Below are 9342 nucleotides of genomic sequence, written 5' to 3'. Positions count from 1 at the left end.
CACGTGCCTTACTCCCTGCCTTCTTCATCTTGGTAGACTGATAAAGATAGGCAGAAAAGAACAAAGGGGGGGCTTAGTGTGCTTATTCCTGAACAGCTGGTAACAGGTATAAAAAACACTAATTTTATGAAGTGTGTGGACTACACTTTAATAGGAGCTAATGTGGCCTACACAACTGTGAAATGGAGTGTTTGGTGAACTTTATTTTGTTTTTTTTTTAAAAAAAAACTAAAAGGATGTGACCAAAGATTTGAAAGCGATAGTATCACTAACTTTTTGGAGCTATTACAATGCAGGAAGGTAACCTACAATGCAAAAGATGAGGCTCCAAAAAATAGGGTAATACTAATCTGGCCACAGATGAAGGGCACAAGCCAGAAAAAAGGCTCCTCTATCTACTCCTATATAGTGTTTGCAACCAACCAGTGTAGAGGGATACGGATGGATGCACACTAATAGGAGAATAAAAAATGAGCTGCAATAAAAGAAAAATATGTGTGAGGCAGTGACGCACGCTGAGCGACCTACAACCAGACGTAGCTGTAGGACACACTACTGAGCATGAGCGGCACTCACACACAGTCAGAGACCTCTCAGACAGCCGTGAACAGTGCAGCAAACTGGGCACTAGCACTGAAAGGCTGCAGAGAGGCTCCGCTGTCTACTCCTATAGTGTTTGCAACCAACGTATATGGATACGGATGAATGCACAGTGCACACTAATAGGAGAATGAAAAATGAGCAGCAAAAAATGAAAAAAATGTATGAGGCAGTGACACACTGAGCGTCCTACAACCAGATGTGGCTGCAGGACACACTACTCAGCGTGAGCTGCACTCACACACAGTCAGAGACCTCTCAGACAGCTGTGAACAGTGCAGATAAGTGGGCACTAGCACTGAAAGGCTGCAGAGAGGGTCCGCTGTCTCCTCTTATATTGTTTGCAACCACCGTATATGGATACGGATGGATGCACACTAATAGGAGAATAAAAAATGAGCTGCAATAAAAGAAAAATATGTGTGAGGCAGTGACGCACGCTGAGCGGCCTACAACCAGACGTAGCTGTAGGACACACTACTCAGCGTGAGCTGCACTCACACACAGTCAGAGACCTCTCAGACAGCCGTGAACAGTGCAGCAAACTGGGCACTAGCACTGAAAAGCTGCAGAGAGGCTCCGCTGTCTACTCCTATAGTGTTTGCAACCAACGTATATGGATACGGATGGATGCACAGTGCACACTAATAGGAGAATGAAAAATGAGCAGCAAAAAATGAAAAAAATGTATGAGGCAGTGACACACTGAGCGTCCTACAACCAGATGTGGCTGCAGGACACACTACTCAGCATGAGCTGCACTCACACAGACCTTGCAGACAGCTGTGAACACTGCTGCAAGGCAAAAGAAAGCTACACTTATTGAGAATGCAGCCTGGGTAAAGCACAATGTGATTTGTAAAATCGCTCTCTAACTGTCCCTCACAGTCTTGAATAGCAGCCTGTCCCTAACTGAATTCACAGCAGAGTGAACCAGAAATGGCGGTGGCGGCGACTTTTATAGTGCATCATGACATCATTTCAGCAGCCAATCACAGCCATGCCATTAGTTAACATGCCTACATGCCTAACAGGATGTGCCCACACTTTTGAGAATTGTCATTGGCTGAATCAAATCAAACTGGTTCATAGCATTATGGGAACTTCCGATTCCGGTATTCGATATGATAAAAGTATGGGAACTCAGTATCGGAATTCCGATACAGTGAATATCGTCCGATACCCCATACTTGCGGTATCGGAATGCTCAACACTACCTATTACTGCACCTGATACCCCAATACTGAGCCTCTGCTGCCGTATGTGTCCCTATTACTGCACCTGTTACCCCAATACTGAGCCTCTGCTGCCGTATGTGTCCTTATTACTGCACCTGATACCCCCTATACACACACGGCTCTGCTCCGCACACGCTGTACACATGCGGCTCCACTCCGTACACCTTGTACACACCTGGCTCCGCTCTGTACACCTTGTACACACACGGCTCTGCTCCACACACCCCTACACATACGGCTCAAATCCGTACACCTTGCACACATGGCTCCACTCCATACATGCCGCACACACACGACTCTGCTCTGTACACCCCATACACACTTGGCTCCACTCCGTACACAAACAGCTCTGCTCACTCCATAAACTCACGCCTCCGCTCCTCTGTACACCTCATACATGCATATCTCTGCTCCGTACACCTTCTACACACACGGCTCCGCTCTGTACACCTCAAACACACACAGCTCTGCTACAGCCACCCTGTAAACCAATCCTGACCCCATACAGAAACTTACTTCACTTCATCCAGCACCATGATAACCAGCACAGCAGAGCCCTGCAGCAGCTGAAGCCCCTGATCATGTGACCCCCTGACTTCGCCCCTCCCGTAACCTCATCACGGGTCCTGTGCGCACAGAAATTAAAGCCCAGGAGTCCAGGACGTTTGCTGGCTGTGAGGTGGGGGGCCCACTGCTGGCAGCAGGCACTGAGAAGCCACTTCCCTGCAGGACCCGGAAGGACCCCGCGGCCATCTTCGATCTGGGGGCCTGCAGGGAGGAGGCCCTTGGAACAAAGTGATCACATCGAGTTGTTCTGAGGGTCTCAGGAAAGCACACAGGGAGTTAATTCCCTCGCCGATGCTTCCATATGCCCCCGGAACACTGCAATCATGTTTGATTGCAGTGTGCCGGGGGTTAATGTGATAATCAGCTGCTCTCCCCCACTGAGCGCAGTGATTGCTATGATGTACTAGGGCCCAGGGCACCTGGACAGGATAGTATGTCAAATGTCAGGAAGGGGTTAAACAGTGGGTTTCCTATACTGTTATTGCGTATGCAGTGAGTGGAAGGGCTGCCCAAAATTTGGATGTACTCCAATACCCCTTTGAAGAGACATATAGGAGGGCCTCCTGAAAACAATGTTACCATTCTAAGAAAATGGGTCTCTCATACTGCTTGCCTATGCAGTGAATGCAAGGGCTGCCGAAAATTTAGAGCCACTCCAATGCCCCTTGGAAGAGACATGGAGGAGGACCTCATAAAAAAACATTCATAAAGTGTATCCTTTACCCCTGAAGAGTATACATGAACATACTGTATAACAAATTTGTTTTCACGATCATCATAAAAACCCTGTTGCTGCTTGGCTAAGGCAGTGCTGCAGTGCTTCCAGCTTGTGACTGATTTGGTCATTTCGGATATGGAGGCTGAAGAGGAGGAGGTGCAGGAGCTTCAGACTGTGGGGGCAACCCTAATTGACCTAGGGCCCGCATTCCTCGGCGTCGGGAGGATGTGTTCCATCCCAAGGTTCGACTGGGTCCCAGCTTCCTCTATGTTAATCCAGTGTGCTGTCAGCGAGATGTACCGTCCCTGCCCACAAGCACTTGTCCACGTGTCCGTGGTTAGGTGGACTTTCCCAGTAACTGCATTTTTAAGGGCACGGCTATTGTTGTGAGACACGTACTTGTGTAATGCACAGATGGCACACCATGAAAAATAGTGGCGGCTTGAGACCAAGTACTGAGGGACGGCCGTCTCCAACGGGTTGCGGAAAGCTTCCGGCTCCACAAGCCTTAAGAGAAACATTTTGAGTGCAAGCAGTCGCAGAATGTAGGAATTTAACAGTGTGGCCTGCAGGGCGTTGGCTGCGTATTTTCGCTTGCATTCCAAGGACTAGGGTGTGGACAACAGAAGACTGCACTGGGACAAGGACATGGATATGCTAGTTGATGGTGCTAGTTGATTGTGTGCAACGACAGGTGCTGGGCTGGAGGCATCTCCGCATGCACTATGGAGAGGGGATTGGCTTGCATGCACAACAGTGGAAGAAGCAGTGGTGTCACTCGCAGACACTGTTCCTGGACCCTTGGTTTTAGCTGTCAGGAACACCACACTGCATTTGCTCACTGAGCCAGTGCGCGTGTCCTGAGTAAGACAACCTGTGCTCAGAGATACCTGTGGAGCGGGCAGCAGCAGAGAAGATGCGTGCTTCAGACCCACAGGACCTGAAGCATGTGACTGCTGGGGGCGTAGCCTAAACTCCCGAGAGTTAGGAGCTGCAGGAAAACTCCTAGAATGGTAACTACGGAACAAAGTTACTAATAGGCATAGACAGGGAAATAAACCAGATCAGGCCGGGGTCAAAGCACGAGATAGCACGACAATTACCAAAGGAGAAGACAGAACGGATAGTCAAGACGTAGCCAAGAGGTCAGAAACCAGAGAAGCAGATATACAGTACAGAATCAACAGGCAAACTCACAACGGGGGACAGAACCGGATCAGAACCATATAAGCAAGCTATAAGACAACGAACAGGCACACAGGGGTCACAACACTCGGCCAAAGGCAAAAGTAAAACTGACAGGGATTGGAGTATCCAAGGGCAATAAAAAGCACTGCCTGAACCAAAGAGAGGCCACAATAATTAACCCCAGGTGTGCAGGTCAAAGCCTGCACTGAGCTCCAGACATTAACCCCTGACGTGCAGGTCAAAACCTGCACTGGGATCATGACATTAGCCCTCAAAGTTGGGTGCTTTACTGCCATGTGCTTGATCATGCTGGTGGTGGTCAGGCTGGTAGTTTTGCTACCCCTGCTGATGCTGGCCTGGCAGTTGGTGAAAATGGACTTTGAGGTTATCGGCAGAGTCCTTAAGAAACAACCAGACTCGGGAAGATGTGAAAGTTGCACTGGCAACTTCTGTCAGGTTGGTGTTACGGGTAACGTTTTCTTGCCTTCTGTCTGCGGCCACCACACTGCTTCTTCCTGCCTGTAGGAGTGCTACGCGTCCCTCCCCCTATGTGCTGCTCTCCTCGCACTGCAGTCCTCATCCAGGTTTGGTGAGTTACTATAACATCCACCACCTCGTCTTCCACTACCGAACCCTGGTCTTCCTCCAGACTTTTTGGAATTTGTGTCTTATCATCATCCACCTCTTGTGGCACTTTCCCACCGTCGCCTTCATGTGACCATGGCTGATCAAATATTTGAGCATCGCTACATGCGATCTCATCTTGCCCAGCTTCAAGTGGACCAGGCGAGAGGCCCAAATCTGTAAATGTAAAAGTGAACAGCTCTTCGGAGTGTCAAAGTGTGGAATCATTTGTCTGTAGGCACTCTGCATGGTGGGAGGATGGAAGATCAGGGTAAGGAATATGTGGTTCATACTCATGGCTATTGAGACTTGACCGTGTGGAAGACAGGGTGGTGGTTGTGGCAAAGTGACTGGAAGCATTTTCCGCTATCCAACCAACAACCTTTTGACATTGCTCTAGGTTCAATAGTAGTGTGCTGCTGTGGTCCCCACGTAATTGGAACAGGAAGGTTGGACGAGAAGATGTGGGTGTTTGTTGCGGCAGAATTTCAGCTTGCCCATGGCCATCAGCCTCTGCATACACCATCACCATCACGTCCAGTTACCCATCCCTTGCCACGCGCCTTGCCCATTTTAAATGCAGAACAAAATTTTCCACGTTCACTACAAATATCTGAATTTGGAGTGAACTTGTATGAGATCAGAGTGATGGAAAACCACAGTTTTAAATATCTGGCTTGTAGGTAACTATTTTTAACAGCAAACAGGTGTCAATAACTTCGCTAACACACAGCAACAAAATTTAAATTTGTAACTGTTCTACATGTGAGATCGCTGTGGGACAATCTGAATTACCTGGATTATGGCGGACAGAGAGTATGTGTTAGCTTATTATTTTACATTATTTCTAGGAGACGAAGGCATCGGGGATTTGTGTGAGGTGAGTATGGTGGGTTTTTATTTTTGTGAATATGGAAGTAATTTAACTTTTTTTTATCTGTGAGCACAAGACCCGGCAGATGATACTGTTTTTGGTGACACCAGACATACCCCCATAGGAGCAATAGTCTCATCGGGCCAAGCCTGCTTTTTTACCGCAGGGACTCCCTGCATGTTCATTGGCTCCCTAAAGAGCGCTAAAGATGCAGGGAGGGGACCCGAGCTCCCGCTAACAACCCCATGAATGCTCGGCGAACCCCAAGCATCTCGAGCAGTGAGATGCTCGGGCGAGTGCCGAGTTGTGGCAAGCATGCTTGATTATCACTAGTAATGATCTATTGTCACGTTTTTGTAATTGTATCCTTTAAATATGGCATCCTGCAATGCTTTTGTATACTCTGTTATTAAGGGCAGCTATGCCAGAAGCACGTCATTATCGCTATGAATTTTAATTATGGATGTCCCTGGTTTTAAACAGAGGATATAAAAGATAGTTTTATTCATTGTACCAATCCTTCTTTCCATTTTTTTAGTGCATACCCTGATAATTGTGTGAATTGGCTAGAACAGGATGGTAGCAATATTCAAAAAGGGGTGTAAAAGGGAACCTGGAAACTATAGGCCGGTAAGCTTAACATCTGTTGTGGGTAAAATTTTTGAAGGGTTTCTAAGGGATACCATTATGGAATATCTCAATGTTAATAAATGTTTAACTCCATATCAACATGGATTTATGAAGGATCGCTCCTGTCAGACTAACCTGATCAGCTTCTATGAGGATGTGAGCTCTCAAATGGACCAAGGAGAATCATCGGATGTCATTTATCTCGACTTCTCTAAAGCTTTTGACACTGTCCCACATAAAAGATTGGTAAGTAAGATGAGAAAGCTCGGGCTAGGGGAAAATGTGTGTAGATGGGTAGGTAGCTGGCTTAGTGATAGAAAACAAAGAGTGGTTATTAATGGGGCATCCTCAGATTGGGCCAGGGTTACTAGTGGGGGACCACAGGGGTCTGTATTGGGCCCTCTACTATTTAGTATATTTATTAATGATCTAGTGGATGGCTTACACAGTAAAATATCAGTATTTGCAGATGATACAAAACTATGTAAGGTAGTTACCACAAAGGAGGACAGTTTGCAACTACAGACAGATTTGAGTAAATTGGAGAATTGGGCTGAAAATGGCAAATGAGGTTTAACACAGATAAGTGTAAGGTTATGCACATGGGAAGGAGAAACAGAGGCTACAATTACTTACTAAATGGGAAACTGCTGGGGAAATCAGACATGGAAAAAGACTTAGGCATCTTAGTCAATAAGAAGCTAAATTGGAGTGCCCAGTGTCAGGCAGCTGCCACCAAAGCAAATAGGGTCACGGGATGCATTAGAAGAGGTCTAGGGACACGAGATGAAAACATAATTCTCCCTCTGTACAAATCACTCGTCAGACCACACTTGGAGGATTGTGTGCAATTTTGGACGCCGGTGCTCACGGTAAGGGCAGTGAGGCTCTGGAATCCTCTTCCTGAGGAAGCGGTGATGGCCAACTCACTGAATGAATGTAAGAAAGGAATGGAGGCTTTTCTTGTGAGTAACAGTATAGAAGGTTACCAATAACAGAATATTATAGGTAGATGGTTGACCCAGCTTAGGGGAAGGAATTTTTTTCCCTATGGAGAAAATTGGCTTCTACTCTGTGGGTTTTTTTCCTTCCCCAGGATCAACAATGCAGAACAGCTGCACTAAAAATAGGCTGAACTAGATGGACATAAGGTCTTCCTTCAGCCTTCAAAACTATATTACTATGTTACATGTGCTACGGTCAAAGTATCCATCGTCTGGAGGAGCATTGACTATGACTGCAGACCATACTGATGAATTGAGCCTAAAGACGACCATGCACAATAAACAAAGGCAGGTTTATGGTTGGGCATCCACTGAACGAATGACCACTTAGTGATTAGAAAAATATTCAGAATTGAGAGTCCTCAGTGGTTGATACCTTTTAATTGCTGAGGACTCTCAATTCTGAATATTTTTCTATCTACTGGCTAACACGGTACAAAGATATACATCTTTCCTGTATCACTTAGTGAATAATTCTTTACGCTGACACATCTATTTATATTTTAGTCCATATTGTTTGGCCAATGCTCAAGCTGGCCAATGAAAGCAGATGATGAAAAATAGTCTCACTGAGAACATTATGTCTTAAAAAGATCAGTCTTGCACACAAGATTTATTACCCAAAAAGAGAACTTTCTTTTGAGTATTGAACTAAAATATTCAAACAATGACAACTTCATGTTAGAAAATCAAAATCCATGATTAGTCCGTAAAAGCAATTTGTTGTTCTTAAATATCACTTGAAGAATACCTGTTATGGTTGTAGACCTTTTGGATTAACTTTCACGATCAGCTTTGCAATGGCTCTCCTGATCTCTGTGTTCCTCAAGCTATAGATGATAGGATTAAACAGTGGGGTCACCACCGTGTTCAAGAAGGATAAAGTCTTATTAAGATTTATATAGTAATTTCCAGGAGATGTGTAGAGGACAATGAGAGTCCCATAATACACTGAAACTACAGTCAGATGTGCGCTACAGGTGGAGAAGGCTTTCTGCCTTCCTGTAGTGGAGGAAATCTGGAGTATTGACCTTAAAATGGAGATATAACTCAAAATGATTAAGAAAATCTGAAAAAGACAAAAAATGATGGTCACAATGGAAACTTCCATTTTCACAATTCTTGGGTCTGAGCAGGACAGCTCAATGAGAGGAGCGAGGTCACAGAAAAAATGGTCAATGATGTTCTTGTTACAAAAGTTCAGCTGCAGCAAACTGATTTGGACCATAGAAGAGCAAAAACAGCCAGATGCTCATGACCAAAGGGCCAAATAGTAAGTGAGTGGGTAGTTCATAATGGCTGTGTAATGTAGCGGGTTACAGATGGCTAAGTATCGATCATAGGACATGACGGTGAGAAGACTACATTCAGTCACAGCTGATGCCCCGAAGAAAAATAACTGTAGGACACAACCCCAGAAGGATATATGGCTCCCATTCTGTAATATCACATGCATAGAGTTAGGGGCAATGTTTGTGCTGATCAACAAGTCACATAAGGAGAGTTGGCCAAGAAAAAAGTTCATGGGTGATTGGAAAGAGCGATTGGTGGACACCAGAAGAAATATCAACACATTTCCAATAACTGTGCCCAGGTAAACCACAATGACTAGAAATAGAAGGAAAATGCAGTACTGGTGGAGATTCTGGAAGCCCAACAGGAAGAATTCACTCACAAGGGTTTTGTTAGCCATTCTGTGATAGTTTGTTCTGAAAACTACAAAAACATTTTCAAAAATTGCTTCTCAAAAATTGGGTAAAATGTCCAATATTGTTTTCAATTACCTCTTATTCCTTTGTCCATTAGCTCTTTTGATGTGAATCTTTGTGTCCTTATTCTGCATGACAGAGATATATGATAGTTCATTTATTCATCTCAATATCATCCTGTAGAGAAAAA

General features: G+C 45.3%; 1 pseudogene; it reads right to left on the bottom strand.

Moving 5' to 3' along the window:
• Positions 1 to 8197: 8197 nt before the first annotated feature.
• On the bottom strand, positions 8198 to 9136 carry LOC141050157 (olfactory receptor 11L1-like; annotated as a pseudogene).
• Positions 9137 to 9342: the final 206 nt, after the last annotated feature.

Source organism: Dendrobates tinctorius, unplaced genomic scaffold, assembly GCF_039654945.1.
Source record: "Dendrobates tinctorius isolate UK_male_01 unplaced genomic scaffold, ASM3965494v1 ptg000151l, whole genome shotgun sequence".
Lineage (NCBI taxonomy): Eukaryota > Metazoa > Chordata > Amphibia > Anura > Dendrobatidae > Dendrobates > Dendrobates tinctorius.
This window is presented reverse-complemented; position numbering and strand designations above follow the sequence as displayed.